General features: G+C 39.0%; 1 protein-coding gene across 1 annotated transcript in view; it reads right to left on the reverse strand.

The window, feature by feature from the left end:
- LOC128019841 (potassium voltage-gated channel subfamily H member 3-like) overlaps nt 1-17,221 on the reverse strand; it is a 99,320-nt gene that overhangs the window by 43,836 nt on the left and 38,263 nt on the right. The window lies entirely within an intron of this gene.

The following is a 17,221-nucleotide window of genomic DNA, read 5'->3' on the forward strand; positions in this document are numbered from 1 at the left end:
TCACAATATTTCTATTTTTATTTTTGATCAAATAAATGCAGCCTTGGTGAACATGAGATACTTCTGCTTTCATTTTGGCACATTTCAGAGAACAATACAAACAAGAACAAAAGAAAGTTGTTGCTGTTGTGTTTGTTTTTAAACCAAAATGTCATTGTGTTGTTCCCTTCAGGGCCATTGTAGTTTGTGCCTCCAGGTCCAAGATCGACTCTGAAAATCTAAGTGTCTTTGAACAAATCTTCTGTGCCAAGGGCAAGACATAACATGAATGGAGTTTGTAGTGTTGTGCCAAATCTGATAGTTTAGGCAGCTGAGGTTGACTTTTATATATGTTTTTTTTTTTTTTTTTTTTTTGCATTACATCAAAACACTGATGTGCTATAACAACAGAAAACAAAAAAGACATAGAGACTCTTGTTGTTTTGCCATTTTTCCACCTCGTCTCTTTCTAAAAACAGAGCATGGAAAAAAAGTAAAATGCAGACAACAGGCAATTTAGACAGTGGCACTTTGGCAACATAATTACCAAGCTGAATGCACAGGTCTCTTTCTCATTGCTTCTCTTTCTTTCTAAAACACAAAGCTCTTTCACTGGCCCCTAGAGCCCTGGGAGAAGTATGGGGACGGCCCCCACACACTGCTGATTATAGCCTAGAAAGTGAGCGAGAGTGAGAGAGAGAGGGAGAGAGGCACTGATACAACAGTCATAAAAAGAAGCACACCCACAGAGAGAGAGAGAGAGAGAGAGAGAGAGAAGGCACAGTCTTTGAGTTTGTGAGTGAGTAAATATGAGAAGAGACTAAAACCATGGTGTTAAACGATGTGCATGTAAGTAAGGGTTGTGTAAGTGATAGAGAACATTCATTAATCATCAGACTGACTAATAATTTAATACAAATTAACTCAATTCTGCCATCCTTAAAGCAACAGGACAATAGAGACATTCCATTATTCAGAAATGTCATTAGCTATACCAGTGCAAACAACATTCAGTGGCATATTCAATAAACAGTTGACCTCAGTCTTATTCATCAACCACCTGCAATCGAGTTTAACCAGATGCTAAATACAAACCCGCTTCCAAAAAAGTTGGGACACTGTACAAAGTAAAAAATGAGTGGAATAATTTACAAATCTCATAAAATTATATTTTATTTCTAAGAGAATATAGATAACATACCAAATGTTGAAAGTGAGCCATTTGAAATGTCAAGCCAAATATTGGCTCATTTTGGATTTCATGAGAGCTACACATTCCCAAAAAGTTGGGACAGGTAGCAATAAGAGGCCGGAAAAGTTACATGTACATACAAGGAACAGCTGGAGGACCATTTGCAACTTATTAGGTCAATTGGCAACATGATTGGGTATAAAAAGAGCCTCTCAGAGTGGCAGTTTCTCTCAGAAGGTCAAAAAAGAAGCCATATCTAAATATGATCCAGAAGCGCAGCCATTTTCTCTGGACCAAGACTTTAAAATGGACTGTGGCAAAGTAGAAAACTGTTCTGTGGTCAGACGAATCAAAATTTGAGTTATTTTTAGAAAACTGGGATGCCATGTCATGCGGGCTAAAGAGGACAAGGACAACCCAAGTTGTTATCAGCGCTCAGGTCAGAAGCCTGCATCTCTGATGGTATGGGGTTGCATGAGTGTGTGTGGCATGGGCAGCTTACACATCTGGAAAGGCACCATCAATGCTGAAAGGTATATCCAAGTTCTAGAACAACATCCACAACTTCCACATCATTGCATTCTGTTTTTATTCACAATTTGTACAGTGTCACAACTTTTTTGGAATCGGGTTTGTAGAACATCTAAGTATTTGAATTACATCATTTTTATTATTTTTCATCTTAAACGGGCCCTCTTTCTAATTAAATAAAGCACATTACAGATTACATCAGATTACATCTACTCAAATTCATTGCTATTTGTCTGGAATGAGCATAATGCAGATGTTACAAGCTAATGGTGTAGTTTTTTATATAAGTATTATTTTTATTATTTATTATTAAAATGCATAATTGGTAATAAGGTCTCATTTGTTAATGTTAGATAATGCATTAGCTAAAATGAATCAATTAGCAATACATTTTTACATTGTTGTTTTACATCACATTGATTGTTATTAATGAGAACAGACACAAATGTGTAAAATCTATTACTAAATGTTGTTAACAAAAGAAACTTTATACATTAACTTATTTATTTATTTTTTTTACCAAAGTTTGTTATTTTGCTAGCCTGAATATGAGATCAAAACAAACAAACACAAAATACAAATAAATCAGCAATCAGGGATTCAGTAAATGATGTTAAACATCAGGCCCTTAAAAGAGAAGATGCAGTGAACAGATGTCTAAACGAAGCCCAGGATGGGTAGAGAGTGCTCGTTTCTTGAAGAGGCCAAGTGGAGCTGTGCGAGGGTGTTTGAGAGGGAGAGTGTGAAAGCAAAAAAAGAAAGAGGACTTTTGAGAGGGAGACAGACAGACAAAACTCCTCGCAAATAAAGCAGGAGAACACTTCAGTATGGCACATAAAGACCTTAGAGCATTCACCTTATTATAGACACACAATGCAATTAAATCTGGTTTGTTACATGATTTGATGAGAGTGGAAACCATTTCAAACGTGTCCTCTCTTATCTGGGATGCAGCAAGAGAGCTCTAATAAAACAAGAAATGGATATTTTTATACTTTTGTTTCCCGCCTTCTTGCTGTTACAAAGCCTGTTCGTGTCTTTAGAGAGCAGTAGAAGATGAAATGCACTTCTAAGAGGATAATCTCTTTTTCTTCAATCTAACTTTGCATTAGCTATGCATAGAGATCTTTTGTGTGCAAGAAACTGGATTGTTAGATATTCTGATGAAAATGTGAGTGTTTTCCTACACAAAACACGCCGACACGATGCTGGGGTGTTCTGGGTGGTTGCCAGGGTGTTGCTATGTGATTATTAATGTGTTCTGTGTGAACAAAAATAAAATCTTAAATCAGAAAGAAAATCTTTCAACACCTTAAAGTGCTGGTGAAACAGGAAATAGCTACGGATCTGTGCCATGTTGACGGGCGATACACATTCTTTAAAGGCAGTATGTTGACTCACAGACTGGGCAGCATGACAGGAAATGTTCAGGGCATCTTTTTTCAATGGGCGCCGGTTTCACTTAGGATGGGGGACTATGTCTGGCAGATGGCATGGTGGGGGAAAACTAAGAATGACACACGTTGACAGGAAGCCAGTATGGAAATGACAAGGCTTGGCAGGATGTTGGGGATGTGATGGGAGATGAAAGGAAAATGGAGAGGACTGTGTGGGAGAAGTCTTCATTTCAGCATGTGTGTGTGCATGTGCGTGTGTGTGTGTATGAACATGCATGGAGCGATCACACATAAACAGAAGAATGCTTACATCATGCAGGCCACCAAGTTACATTCAAGAATTTCGAAAATAATTTCATATATGCATTAAGCAGATAAACACAGCCATATTCATGCAGTTCTCTCTATCTCACTGTCACAGAAACACATATCCTAGTTCAGTACATATGCACAAAAAGATTTTCAGGTATATCTATATTATTTCAATATTACCTGCAAGTGTCACTTTAATAGTAAGCTATAATATATATCTATATAAGTATTAAGTGCAAAACTAAATGGTAATTCTAGACAAAAGCATCATATCCAGCCTCTGTACGCAATTGTTTGGAAAAGTATGTCAATAAATGATCGTCCACTGCTGATATCACTGTTATAACCCCTCAAGATTGAGGGATTAGAGGTATGATTGCACCGAGGTGACAAATCCCTCCTGCCTGTTTGCTTTGGTGTTTCGATATATTTGAGATATATTGTTTTGAAATATTTCCAGGTATTATACTAGCCTATGGCTCATAAATGGTTATGTAACCAGGAAAAACATTATATAAATAAAACATATGTATCATTGTCAATTTTAGCTCATTAGTTCACCAGTCTTCAGTTTTGGGTGATATTAAGGGATGTATTGAATTAAGTGTCACATGATTTCTGAAGAATCATGTGACACTTAAGACTTGAATAAAGGCTGGTGAAAATGTAGCTTTTCATCACAGGAATAAATTACAATATTAAAATATTAAAATATTGAAATAGTAAACAGTTTTGTGTTTTAATTGTAATACATTTTTATAATATTACTGTTTTACTTTATTTTGATCAAATAAATGCAGCCTTGGTAAGAAAATGAGAGACTTCTTTCAAAAACATAAATCTTTTGAACAGGAGTGTAAATTATTTAAGTGTGTTTTTCTTTGCCAGTGAGTTTTTAATTCATTTGACTTAAAAGAAAATCACTTTCATCTCACATTATCTGATCAAAAAAACACATACTGTGTATCTCAATGACTTAAAGAACAGTTTAAACTTTTCATCCAAAGGAAGGTTAAAGTCTATACAAACAAACACAATCCCCCTAAGATCATGAATAGACAATAACACTAAACAAAAAGTATCTTGTGTCCAAACTGCAATAAACAAGCCAATGTCCAACAAGTAGCTGTATACAACTAGTATAAGAGACCTATTTAATAATGAAAAGCTTGTGTAAATCAAAGTTCTTAAGTCAATAGCAAAGATTTTTCATGACTGCAAGAATAACAAGGTGAAATGCCATCAATCAAGTGCATGAAATATGAACCGTATGAGGTTCTGGAGATGACAGCACATCATTTAGTGTATTTAGGAAAAAACAGAAAACAATCAGTCATTCTGAAACTTATTTTGAAACGGGTTGGGGAGAGTCGATGTTGATATTCTGAGGGTTTGTGTTCACCCAGGGGCTGGATTCATGAAAACATTCTGTTTCACTGTTTCATTCATTTTGTGCTCTCTTCCGAGGGAACCTTTCCGGTAACTCATACTAGGGGTGTAACGGTACGTGTATTCGTACTGGACCACTTCGGTACAGGGCTTTCGGTACGGGGCATGCGTGTACCGAATGACAGAATGCAATATCTTTTGTGCGGAACATAGGTAAATTTTCGTGTTTCCAAATGAACATATTAAGTGGCGGAAGTCTCCGCGTTCAGCGCAAATCCCGCCCTGCAGCTGATTCTAGGGCCGGTGACACACTGGCTGCGTGGCGTGAGCGTGGCGTTTCTGCTGATTATCAGTTGTGTGACGGCTGCCTCGCGTTTTCTGTGTCTTTACACACCAGAATCGTGCCTGACTCGGTGATAGTGCGCTGCTGCTGCTGTAGATGACATAGAGGGAGGCCGCCGACAGACCAGGATCTTGTCTTCACGACAACAATATCTATACTTCATGTTGAGCATAAATATAAAGCCTACTGATAAAGGACACCGTCAACAGTATTAATGGCAAAATAGACTATGTTTGACAGGTGCAATATACCAGTGTGTCACCGGCCTAAGGTTTTCAAAAGGCATAACGCGAGTGTGAACATCGCTACAACTTGGAAAAAAATGACTGTAATTCAAACGCAGCTCCCGTCGCCATTTAAACACACCTTTGCTCTTAATTCTGATCAGTTCAATGCAATAACGAAATCTGAGCAGGTCTAAAAACTGAAACTGTTGATGCTGCAACTTTACACTTTGGAAAAGTTTTATATATATTTTTTAAATATGAGCAGGCCTACAAGCTGGGATTGGTAATGCTACACTGTAATCATAGTTATTTATTTATATTTTTCATTATATTTTATTATACGATATTGGTTTGAGACTGAGAGTATTTTATTTAGTGGAGAACTTTGCAGCAGTTTTTTTATTTCTTATTCTTTTTTTATTTTATATATATTTTATTAAAAAGTATTTAAAAAAGTGTAAACAAATTGTAAAAAAAAAAAAAAAAAAAAGTTTATAGTAATGAACAACCTGCAGTTTAATGTTTCCATTTCTTTCCCTTACTGTACCGAAAATGAACCGAACCGTGACTTTAAAACCGAGGTACATACCGAACCGTGATTTTGCGTACCATTACACCCCCAACTCATACACATCCCTACTATAGTTCTACTCTGTACTATGTAGCTAGCATTGTTGTAATGCTTTAATATAACAATTAATTTGAAATGCGTATTATTAGGAATTGAAGACAAGTCTGGGGCTATCCTAACTTTAAGAAGTTGTTTAAGATGATTTTTTTCTTTTCAAGAATTTGAATTCTTCTTATGTTTTGTATTAAGAACAATTAACTTATTCTAAGATGGCAGTTAGGAAAACTTTTTTTTTCTTAAGAATGTTTTTTGAATCCGGCCCCTGCCATTGAAGGTTCGAAGGAAAATTCTATAAAGGAAAATAGCTTTCCTTTCTCAACAGATCAGGGATTCATAACTCAAATGCATATTTGTAAAACATCTATACAGGTCCAGAAGGTATAATCAAACGTCCCGTCTGCATACACACAGGAAACTTTTTATTCAGACACAAGGCACATAAATCAAACACTAGCTGTATGCCAAGCTTCATTCACCTGAAGGTAGCTTGAAATAGAAACTAATGCATTTAATATGAATTTGATCATAGCAGCTGAAAAGCACCGCTTAGAGACAAACTGAAGAGTTCAACTGAGGTATATCTTTCAAAAAAGTGTAGCAGAAATGAGTCAAATCAGACAAATCAAAGAGTCTATCAGAGCTGTGTGCATTGAAACATGAGCTGAATTCCTCAGGAAGTCATAAATCAGTTCTAGTGCCACAGGAACCAAACAAGATAACCAACCAACCAACTTGTTCACACAACAGCTTTCAACATTAACACCAATAGAACAATTATTGACAATTTTAATTCAAAGAAGAGATTGTCAAATTTATTGTTCGTGATTGGAATGCAACGCTGGACATCACATGTAAACCCAGGAGATCAAGTTAAATACTTGCATTGACTTCCCCCCCCCAGCCAGTGAAACCAGACTGAAATTCCTAAGGGGGAAGGGCTTTAAACCTTTGTCTTCACAGAAAAGTCCTTTGCCAGAGAATGGCAAAGAAACCCTTTTTATACATTATATATGGACCAGAATGAACTCAAAAAAGACTTATGAATGAATCATTCTATTGCTTAACTCCATATTCATTTACGTGTAACCCACACATTTGACTATCATGTTATAATCACTTATCGTGTATGTTTTCTTTAAATGACTATGGTATAGCTGAAGGGTACATAGTCGTGTTTGATATGTGTGTGATTGAATTTTCTTGCTTGATATTGCCCTGACAATCATTTATTTGTAAAATATATCATAATCATGTTATAGGAATCATGTCCAAAATTAGACCCTGTGAGGCAAGAACCACATGCTTGGTAAGATAAACAAATGATTTATGATACCCAAGACTCAAGAACATATCTGATTGGTCAAGGCAACATTTGAGGGGTGGCCAACAGGAAGTTTTAAATACTTTGGACACGATGTAATTTCGCTTTTAGTCATGCCTTGCTTTTAGTCTGCCTGCTGCTATTAGCCATGTCGGCTTTTAGTCGGCTTTTAGTTCTAGTCTAGCTGCTGCTATCAGTCATGCCTGCTCTTAGCTTTTAGCTTGTAGCTTTGCTACCTAGCTTTAGCTATAAGCATCTAGCCATGCGGTTAGTCGTCATTGTTCTTTGAGCGCGGTTCCAGCGTGCCTGCCTACTGCTGCTACTATGAGAAGGAACACAACCTAGTCTGGTCAAACTTTATTTCTTTTCTTTTCCGTTAGAGAGTTTCGTGTTCTGAGTTAAGTTTTGTAACGTCGAGTCTCCAACGCCTGACCTCGGATGCCCGTTCAACTTCGACCAGCGCACACGACTCTGCACTGTCAGCCAACGGCCAACAACCACGGGCTTCCCAAGACGTCACTTCACTACTGAACTTCCAGCCAATCAGCGACACCGGGATACCCCTTTCAACGGGAGTCCCTTTCACAGGAAACTAAGGCAACGTATCCCCAGATATTTGTTGTACTGGTGTATCTAATATAATTTTAGTCACATTGAGGAACTCAATGCAAAGGCTAATTACGTGATTGATGGTTGTTCATGTCTATGCAATTTAACGTATTGCTGTAAACTTGGGATTACATATTTCCATTCTCTTAAACTCATCTTTCCCTAACTTTCGACCTTCCTGCAACTTGTGTGAATGTGTGTGTGCGTGCGTTTATGTGTTAGATTAGTTTACATGTCTTAGATTTATCTAATAAAGCCTTATTCATATTGAAAAGAGAAGTATCTTGTGTTTTGTGCTTACAAGTTAATGTCTTAAACTGCCGATCTTGTTACTGTGCTAATTGATAGTGTTTTCACTATAGTTTGGATATTAGTATCCAGCGCAGATTTGATGTTAAACGGCTCGTTCACTGAATCGCAGGCGCGTCTCCGTGAACAGCCGTGAAACAGTGATTCTGTTCAAATTCCCTTTAAAATCTTAAATGATTCCCTTTGAGCTAAATTGACCTGTTTCCCTTACATTTATAATGGTGGAGAAAATGCGTGCAGTTTAATCTAAATTGTGAGCATAAACCAAGTTATTTAATCTTTGATTTTGCTAAAGGAATGAAAGATGAGAAGCATGCGAGACCTGAGTATGTGTTTGTGTGACGCGTGACGAAGGCAGCGCGCGCCCTCCCGCTTGAATGAAAGGAGCTAGAGGAGACTTTAACTCGAGTCCGTCTTCCCTTTGTTAACAGCAGTAAGTGAACTTAAAAGTAAACATCTGAGATCGTACAATAAGGTAGAAATTGAGCGTGTTCCTCATTTGTGTAATGCCTTGTTTTATAGCTGATTTGATTTCACTGCGTGTTCCAGTGTCTCAAACGCTATCTCAGTCACTGTTTGCTGAACGGAGCTAAACTGTGTTTCAAAAGGGATATAAATCGGTGAATAAAGAATAGTTTTGAGCGGGTTCCTCAATCTATTTATCAAAGTCCCCGTATTCATATTTCATATAGTTTGATTGCCAGTGCGTGTTCCACTGCCGAATCAAATTTGATATTCTACTCCCCTAAATTAACGTTAAACATTAGAGAACAATGTTTGCCCATTTGTATCCGTTCACAAAGTGAATGCAATCTCGCGTAACACTGCGTGTGTCCGAGAGTAATTTGAATGGGAGTGTTTTAAAAGCTTGATCAAGTAAAGTTTAACTGTGTACCAACAGTGAAGGAAAACTTTTATGTTTGTGTCCAGAAAAACTGGCACGGAGATTCAAATTGCTGAGATTGATATAATAACTACAGCAGGAAGCTGCTATTTGAATTAAGATAAATTTAACTCTATACAAACTGAGAGTTTAAGTGCCACATCGCAAAACCAACTGAAAGGCGGTGTTGTTATTTGTACAGTGTTGAAATGAGCCGACATTTCATGTAACATGCTTAACTGTATTTGCAACGATTCATGTGCTAATCCACTAGAATGTGTTTTGGTTGCCATAGTGACGACCGTGACCCGGAAGCCTAACGTACTTCCGGAGAAACTCTGAACTGTGCACGCGCAGCGCACAAACTCCGCGGCGCTAAGCTAACGAAACCATTGCATTTACATTGAAAGTCTATACTAAAGCCACTAGCCTCAAGGGTTAGCCGTTAGCATTACCATCCAGTGGTAGAATAATGTGTGTTTGGGCAACGCTGACGTGATTTAACCATTTTAAACATCTTAACTAACACTTGTTAGTCCCTTTCTTTTTATCGCTCTCTTTTCTCACTAGACCACTTATTTTCATTTTACTAGAAAGGGAAATACTGACTCACAATTATTAATTGTCAAATTGAAATTTAATTGAAACATTAAATTTATTTTAATCATTTAAAATTTCCCTCTCAGATCATTTCATATGATCTTTTATTTCTAGTATTCTCTTTTGGGTCTAATTATTTTAGGAATGAATAAGCCTTGAACTTTGGAAGTTAAAGTAAACTTATTCTTCCTAATTTATTTATTACCCATCTGAATATATGCTATTCAGACCTTTACTTATTTGAATGCGTTTTACCCCTCTTCCTGTTTTGGTTATACACTTAACCACTATTGTTTTACGTATTAATTTCCTCTTTTTAATTTCATTTTTGCATATTTTGCCCATTTATTAATTTTTTTTAATTTTCCTATTTCTTACCATTTCTTTTGTGTATCCTAGCCTGGGAACGACAAACCTGAGCCCTAAAAGGATACATTGTTATCCCTCACTACGAGTTCAAATAAATTAGAAAGACAACCCTCTTTCACTTAAAGTTTATTTTGTTTGATTAGTTGTGCAGCAACTAACACAACGCTCTCCTTGTAGTTGAGGTAACCGCTTCTGAGACTTACCATCTCCGTCCTCTCTCTCCTTTACTTTCCTCTTCTCTTTTTACATTTGTAGGACATGTAAGAACCATCAATCAATTCTAAGTGAAGTAAATACACAATCGTGCCAAAGACGACGAATCATCCTTATGAATTTGATTGTAATCATCCTCTCATTTGTTCTTCCTAACCTCCCTACATTTGGAAACGCATTCCAAGTTTTAGCATCTCATCCATCGTTGAGATCAATTTAATAGAGATACGTGTTGAGCAACTGTCGCCTTCGCTGACTCCCTGGTGAGCGGTCCAACTGAAAGGTGTACGGTGTCAATCCTGTCAGACTAAGAAAAGAGATATCAGAATTATTATTGTATTCTTGTGTCCAAAGCAAGAAATATAATAATATTATTTACGTTTTTGATAACATTTAATTGGAAAAAATAATTTTCCTCATTTGAAAAACAGAAATTTTGCGTGTCATTTGAATTTGTTTTTCACCTCTGTCTCTCTTTTCCTCTTCCTCATTAGAGTGACAAAGTCTTCGCATCTCTAGTCTACTTAGACACCCTGAGACCAACACAGTCATCACCACATTTCACTAGTGGTTCACAATCACTGATACAACACTTAGTTGTCCCACCACACATAGGCTTTTACTCCACACAGATCTGTGTCAGTCTCTCTTCTCCCCAGCGTGCCAACATGCCGCAGACTGCAGACCCCATTTCCCATGGGGAAGATGTGAACATTTGGCTGAGAGGCATAACAGACAGCCTCACTCCAAAGACATTTGAACTGTTATTATTTTTAATAATAATCCTAATCCTGAGAAGATTCCTGACACAAGATTCAAGCCAGAACAACAACCACGAGGAGCTAGTCAAGATCACGAGCTCACTAAGCTATGCCTTCACAACCCAGCTGAAACTGAGCGACAAGCACATCACCCACCTTCAAGAGGAGCTGACAGGTGCTCAACGTCGCATAGACAAGCTGGAAGTGAAAGTTCAAAATCAACTCAAAGCACCCAGCGAGAGGGAGCAGGATACAACAGAACAAGTTATGAAGCTCCTAGCAGCCCTGGCAGCAGCTCAGCTCGACCAGCGACATGCAACGGCTGCTCAGAAAGACCTGGTAAACAGACTCCAGTATGCCGAACAGCTACTAGAGAAAGCCAAGCTAGACATCAGAAACAAGAACTCTGAAATCAGTGCTTTGAAAGACCACCTTGAAAGGTACAGAACTGAAATGGACAATCTGACCCAACAACTAGACGATACCAACGATGAGCTCTACATGGTCAGAAAAGAACTCCAAAATGCTTACAAGCACAAACAAGAGCCAAGGAAAGAGAAACCTCTCTTAGCCTCATCACTGCTGAGCAGAGCAGAGTCCCACGTCCAAGAACTGGCATATGACGAAAGGAGCGAAGGGCCACAACCCAAAACCTCACCTGCCTTCGCCACACAACCCTTTCCTGCCAATGAAAGAAAACCTCCCGTCCAAGGCCTTGAAGCTGCACACGGGATGACAATCAAAGACCTCAACAAGCTGTCTGAAAACATCAGCAGGTTCAACCCGGACTCCACAGAGAGCCCCGACATCCAAGCTTACCTGCGAGATATCGAATTTCACCTGGAAGTGAGACCTCATGTGACTGACAGAGACTGGTTATACCTCCTTAGAGCCACGTCCAGTTCCGAGGTACGAAACTTTCTAGATCGACAGCCCAGTCAAACCAAGTCAAACTACCAGCGACTTCGTGAGGTCCTGATTAAAGAGTTTACAGACCCAGAGTCTGAACATGGACTGTTAACTGCCTTGGAAACCAAACAAGGTCGTCAAGAGACTCCACAAGCTTATTACAACCGACTCCAACAAGCCTACTTTGGTGCACACAACAGCCCTGACCTTGAAGAGGATGTGAACTTCAAAAGCCTCTTCCTAAGAAATCTGCACCCTGGAGTCAGTCACCATCTAGGTGTCATGGCCTGTCCGAACTCCATGACCATCCAACAGTTGCGTGACCTAACACAGAAGGCCTATAACAAGCAGAAGGTGGCCTCAAAGAAAGGTAACAAAACATCCACACTCTTGAACTCTGTCAACAAAGACTCAAGCCTTGCACTGGACGACACCCAGTGGCATACCAACACCAGAGTCTTCCATCAAGAGCACAGAGAACGTGACGCCCATATCCACGACCGCTTTCAGCCCAACTGCTGGAAAAATCCATGGGACCAGCCACGCTTCTCAAGAAACCAAAAGGATAACATCTGGAAACCTAACCAGAGATCCAAAGGTAATCACCTGACTCATCCAAGAGCAACTCGTGTGGGTAAGCGATAACAAAACCCACCTCAGCACCACTCAGACATGCACAGTGCTGAGTATGCACAAGAACATAACCGCTTACCATTAGAAGACACGGAACAAGTCATGGAACAACTAAGAGAGTTCCTTCAAGACAATTTACATGCATATGACCACAAAGTTGAGTCATGCTCGCTGTGACCAGCGACAGAACGGAAGGCCGGTGATCACCTGGTGCACCACATCAGAGATGACAAGCACCTGTTCAACAACAACCCAGAATGAACAAGTCTTTCACGGCCAACTGTTGATGAAAAATCTGAGGTACTAAAGGACATCACCTCAGTCACTAACAAACTGTCAAATGAACTCCAACTCCAAGTTCCAAATTCCCTGTCTGTGCAACAGCAACCACCAGAGCACAGAAGGTCAGAAAGTCTGCTACAGCCAGAAGGCATCACAAGAAGAATGCAACATAGGAGACAAGTTTTGCAACTCAGCTTCACACAGCCATGCCAAACTGCCTCCGACTGTCTGCCAAAGAACTTCCTGCCTTGCTGGACTGACCCCTCATTAGACCATGGACACGCCCTCATCCAAGCCAAAGATGCAGAGAGCCAGTCTTCAGTGACATGCTAGAAAAAGGGGGAGACAACACAGACTTGAACAGATCTGACCACACATGCACTACACCAGTAATACACAACATTACCTACACCCAGAGGTAAACACATCTACTGATAACACAGTCAACAAACATATTCTTCCCACAGGTAGAATATCCAACTTTTAGCGTAACAAAGTTACACATACCCACCATGAAGAAACGTGCAGCCATCCTCACAATAGGTAGAACACCTGACACTAAGTTAAGGTTCACGACACACTAGCTGCACCTGACATCCTAGCTCAATAGTAGTTGTAACACATGCTAGGAAAACCCACAGCAGCCTTGTTTTGTTTTGTTCTTCTTTTACCTATCCTTCTCCTTCCCCTCTTTCCTGAGTAGGTGAAATGCCTAGACACCCTGCGAGGGTTGAAGGTCTGATATTAGGATTGACTCGCAACACCTAATATCCGCCAGCCACTCTAAACTGAATGGAAGCCAGAGAGCTCCATGCATGATAGGTCAATCCATTGAATTGAAAATGAAATTACTAGAAAACTAATGGTAAACATGTAAAGTAAGACAACCTAGAAGAACCAAACAAAGTTAACCACCAATTTGATTGATGAATCAAAATAAAAACAATTTCCAAGACCATCTAAACTATCCTCAATGTGCTAAACTACATTGACTAATTGAACTTAACCACGTGTACCTAAATAACCTGATGCCTGCACCAGTACAGTAACTGTCATGGAGGTGTTGTCTTGCTGTTTGCTGTGTTTGTCTGCTTCTTCTGCCTTTGTTTCTCCAGCGATCGACGATGTCTTCACCTAAACACCTCGCCGATCGAAAGGGGGATATATGTAGCAGAAATGAGTCAAATCAGACAAATCAAAGAGTCTATCAGAGCTGTGTGCATTGAAACATGAGCTGAATTCCTCAGGAAGTCATAAATCAGTTCTAGTGCCACAGGAACCAAACAAGATAACCAACCAACCAACTTGTTCACACAACAGCTTTCAACATTAACACCAATAGAACAATTATTGACAATTTTAATTCAAAGAAGAGATTGTCAAATTTATTGTTCGTGATTGGAATGCAACGCTGGACATCACATGTAAACCCAGGAGATCAAGTTAAATACTTGCATTGACTTCCCCCCCCCAGCCAGTGAAACCAGACTGAAATTCCTAAGGGGGAAGGGCTTTAAACCTTTGTCTTCACAGAAAAGTCCTTTGCCAGAGAATGGCAAAGAAACCCTTTTTATACATTATATATGGACCAGAATGAACTCAAAAAAGACTTATGAATGAATCATTCTATTGCTTAACTCCATATTCATTTACGTGTAACCCACACATTTGACTATCATGTTATAATCACTTATCGTGTATGTTTTCTTTAAATGACTATGGTATAGCTGAAGGGTACATAGTCGTGTTTGATATGTGTGTGATTGAATTTTCTTGCTTGATATTGCCCTGACAATCATTTATTTGTAAAATATATCATAATCATGTTATAGGAATCATGTCCAAAATTAGACCCTGTGAGGCAAGAACCACATGCTTGGTAAGATAAACAAATGATTTATGATACCCAAGACTCAAGAACATATCTGATTGGTCAAGGCAACATTTGAGGGGTGGCCAACAGGAAGTTTTAAATACTTTGGACACGATGTAATTTCGCTTTTAGTCATGCCTTGCTTTTAGTCTGCCTGCTGCTATTAGCCATGTCGGCTTTTAGTCGGCTTTTAGTTCTAGTCTAGCTGCTGCTATCAGTCATGCCTGCTCTTAGCTTTTAGCTTGTAGCTTTGCTACCTAGCTTTAGCTATAAGCATCTAGCCATGCGGTTAGTCGTCATTGTTCTTTGAGCGCGGTTCCAGCGTGCCTGCCTACTGCTGCTACTATGAGAAGGAACACAACCTAGTCTGGTCAAACTTTATTTCTTTTCTTTTCCGTTAGAGAGTTTCGTGTTCTGAGTTAAGTTTTGTAACGTCGAGTCTCCAACGCCTGACCTCGGATGCCCGTTCAACTTCGACCAGCGCACACGACTCTGCACTGTCAGCCAACGGCCAACAACCACGGGCTTCCCAAGACGTCACTTCACTACTGAACTTCCAGCCAATCAGCGACACCGGGATACCCCTTTCAACGGGAGTCCCTTTCACAGGAAACTAAGGCAACGTATCCCCAGATATTTGTTGTACTGGTGTATCTAATATAATTTTAGTCACATTGAGGAACTCAATGCAAAGGCTAATTACGTGATTGATGGTTGTTCATGTCTATGCAATTTAACGTATTGCTGTAAACTTGGGATTACATATTTCCATTCTCTTAAACTCATCTTTCCCTAACTTTCGACCTTCCTGCAACTTGTGTGAATGTGTGTGTGCGTGCGTTTATGTGTTAGATTAGTTTACATGTCTTAGATTTATCTAATAAAGCCTTATTCATATTGAAAAGAGAAGTATCTTGTGTTTTGTGCTTACAAGTTAATGTCTTAAACTGCCGATCTTGTTACTGTGCTAATTGATAGTGTTTTCACTATAGTTTGGATATTAGTATCCAGCGCAGATTTGATGTTAAACGGCTCGTTCACTGAATCGCAGGCGCGTCTCCGTGAACAGCCGTGAAACAGTGATTCTGTTCAAATTCCCTTTAAAATCTTAAATGATTCCCTTTGAGCTAAATTGACCTGTTTCCCTTACAAAGTGTACATTCACTTTACACACAAGCGATTGCTGGTACTTACCAGTGTGTATACTGTAAGTGTGGCTGTGTGTTTGTGCCCGAGTATCTCGCATACCCACATGTTCACACACAGACACCCACTTGCATTGAGTGTTAATGTCGCTGTTTGTTGGCAGCTATCACACTTTCTCTGTTAATCTGCTCTCTGTTCCAGCAGCTTGTGGCTTGGAGATACCAGGCCATGTTGCCAAGCGACAGGTACCCATTCTGTTTTTCTTGGTTGCTATGGTGAGAGGAAGGAGGGTGGGGCTTGAAAGAACCAGGTACAGGCTGTCTCTGAGACACGCACTACACTGTCTCTCATGTGCACTACACAGAGATGCACACATTAACACTGGTGAACATTTTTATATTAAATATGCATTTTTTTAGCAATGGTTTTTCATCATGGTAATGTTGTGTACAAAGAGAGTACCATATGATGTAACAATACATACTATATAAAATTATATATAAATATATATAGATTTTTTTTACAGACTTTTTAAAATACTTTAAAGACTTTTAACTTATGAAAATAAGGATGTTATGAAAGGACCCATAAAAATATCTGTGGGCCATTTATGAAGTATTTCTGACCTGTGGCAAGCCTTAACAAGCCTGAGTGTTATGAAATTACACACACAACATTTTTTTTTTTTTTTTTTTTTTACTTTCTGTAAATCCTATTTTTAACCATAGCTGAAATGTTGTGTCTACAGACTGCTAGGGGGTGAAATGCTGCAAGCAGATCTTAGATCAGATCCACACTTTTTTTAAACATATTTTTTTAAACATATTTTATGGTTAGCTCTAGATAAATAGCACACTACTCTGAACCGACTAATAGGAAAGAGGGGGATTAACAAAGAGTGATATTATATTCTTCATTATGTGCATATTCTTTGCAGGTTATTTGACTGCATGATTGTTAATAGAATTACCCTGATGTGATAACAGTCAAGGTGTTGTCTTACAACAATTACGGTTTTGTTCGTGTGAAAGAAGCAAACAAAAGAACAGACAGGAAAAAAGCCTCCATCTCCAGCTGGTTTCTTCTTTTGCGGGTGCAGGTTGCTGGCGGGAGATGAGGGACAATGGCCTCAAGCTGGTATTTCCAGCAAAACTGAGATAACGGAGCTGAGAGAAAGTCTTAATTGCATAAAGTGACAAAGTCATGACCATTTTATCAAACTAATGATTACACTGACCACTACGGTTAAACCTGCTGATATGTGACAAATCAGCAGTGCTTCTGAGAAGAGGACAGGTCCAGTGTGCTGATC

The sequence above is a fragment of the Carassius gibelio genome, chromosome A9 (assembly GCF_023724105.1).
Source record: "Carassius gibelio isolate Cgi1373 ecotype wild population from Czech Republic chromosome A9, carGib1.2-hapl.c, whole genome shotgun sequence".
Classification (NCBI taxonomy): domain Eukaryota; kingdom Metazoa; phylum Chordata; class Actinopteri; order Cypriniformes; family Cyprinidae; genus Carassius; species Carassius gibelio.